The following is a 2,318-nucleotide window of genomic DNA, read 5'->3' as shown; positions in this document are numbered from 1 at the left end:
GGCAAAAATTGAAAAAAACGACAGGGCCGGTAGTGTCGAAAAAGTCAAAAATGCGGATTTTCCCAAACCTTGCAAAAAGAGGCCCGGGGGTGGGCTCAGTAAAAAACGAGCGAAATCAAGCACATTTGGGGCGTTTTGTGAAAATTGTGAAGGATTTTCCAAAGTGGGCAAAAATGTTAAAAGGCCACAGGGACGGTAGTGTCGAAAAAGTTAAAAAATGGGATTTTCCCAAAACTTGCTAAAAGGGGCCAGGGGGGCGGGCTGAGTGAAACACGAGCAAAATCAAGCACAGTTGGGGTGTTTTGTGAAAATTGTGAAGGATTTTCCAAAGTGGGCAAAAATTTTAAAAGGCGACAGGGCCGGTAGTGTCGAAAAAGTCAAAAATGTGGATTTTCCCAAAACTTGCTAAAAGTGGCCGGGGGGCGGGATGTTTGAAAAACGAGCAAAATCAAGCACAGTTGGGGCGTTTTGTGAAAATTGTGAAGGATTTTCCAAAGTGGGCAAAAATTTTAAAAGACCACAGGGCCGGTAGTGTCGAAAAAGTCAAAAATGGGGATTTTCCCAAAACTTGCTAAAAGTGGCCGGGAGGCGGGATGAGTGAGCAAAATCAAGCACAGTTGATGTGTAATGTGAAAATTGTGAAGGATTTTCCAAACCAGGCAAAAATTGAAAAAAACGACAGGGCCGGTACTGTCGAAAAAGTCAAAAATTGGGATTTTCCCAAACCTTGCAAAAAGGGGCCGGGGGGCGGCCTCAGTGAAAAACGAGCAAAATCAAGCACATTTGGGGCGTTTTGTGAAAATCGTGAAGGATTTTCCAAAGTGGGCAAAAATGTTAAAAAACGATAGGGCCGGTAGTGTCAAAAAAGTCAAAAATGGGGATTTTCCCAAAACTTGCTAAAAGTGGCCGGGGGGCGGGATGAGTGAAAAACGAGCAAAATCAAGCACAGTTGGGGTGTTTTGTGAAAATTGTGAAGGATTTTCCAAAGTGGGCAAAAATTTTAAAAGGTGACAGGGCCGGTAGTGTCGAAAAAGTCAAAAATGGGGATTTTCCCAAAACCTGCTAAAAGTGGCCGGGGGGCGGGATGAGTGAGCAAAATCAAGCACAGTTGATGTGTAATGTGAAAATTGTGAAGGATTTTCCAAAGTGGGCAAAAATGTAATAAAACGACAGGGCCGTTAAGGGTCGAAAAAGTCAAAAATGGGGATTTTCCCAAAACTTGCTAAAAGGGGCCCGGGGGTGGGCTCAGTAAAAAACGAGCGAAATCAAGCACAGTTGGGGCATTTGTGAAAATTGTGAAGGATTTTCCAAAGTGGTCAAAAATTGAAAGAAACGACAGGGCCGTTAAGGGTCGAAAAAGTCAAAAATGGGGATTTTCCCAAAACTTGCTAAAAGGGGCCCGGGGGTGGGCTCAGTAAAAAACGAGCGAAATCAAGCACAGTTGGGGCATTTGTGAAAATTGTGAAGGATTTTCCAAAGTGGGCAAAAATTGAAAGAAACGACAGGGCCGTTAAGGGTCGAAAAAGTCAAAAATGGGGATCTTCCCAAAACTTGCTAAAAGTGGCCGGGAGGCGGGATGAGTGAGCAAAATCAAGAACAGTTGGGGCGTTTTGAGAAAATTGTGAAGGATTTTCCAAAGTGGGCAAAAATTTTAAAAGGTGACAGGGCCGGTAGTGTCGAAAAAGTCAAAAATGGGGATTTTCCCAAAACCTGCTAAAAGTGGCCGGGGAGCGGGATGAGTGAGCAAAATCAAGCACAGTTGATGTGTAATGTGAAAATTGTGAAGGATTTTCCAAAGTGGGCAAAAATTTAGAAAAACGACAGGGCCGTTAACGGTCGAAAAAGTCAAAAATGGGGATTTTCCCAAAACTTGCTAAAAGGGGTCAGGGGGGCGGGCTGTGTGAAAAACGAGAAAAATCAAGCACAGTTGGGGCATTTGTGAAAATTGTGAAGGATTTTCCAAACCAGGCAAAAATTGAAAAAAACGACAGGGCCGGTAGTGTCGAAAAAGTCAAAAATGCGGATTTTCCCAAACCTTGCAAAAAGAGGCCCGGGGGTGGGCTCAGTAAAAAACGAGCGAAATCAAGCACATTTGGGGCGTTTTGTGAAAATTGTGAAGGATTTTCCAAAGTGGGCAAAAATGTTAAAAGGCCACAGGGACGGTAGTGTCGAAAAAGTTAAAAAATGGGATTTTCCCAAAACTTGCTAAAAGGGGCCAGGGGGGTGGGCTGAGTGAAACACGAGCAAAATCAAGCACAGTTGGGGTGTTTTGTGAAAATTGTAAAGGATTTTCCAAAGTGGGCAAAAATTTTAAAAGG

This window comes from Scomber scombrus, unplaced genomic scaffold (genome assembly GCF_963691925.1).
Source record: "Scomber scombrus unplaced genomic scaffold, fScoSco1.1 SCAFFOLD_26, whole genome shotgun sequence".
Classification (NCBI taxonomy): Eukaryota; Metazoa; Chordata; class Actinopteri; order Scombriformes; family Scombridae; genus Scomber; species Scomber scombrus.
The sequence above is the reverse complement of the archived record's forward strand: the minus strand, read 5'-3'. Positions refer to the sequence as shown.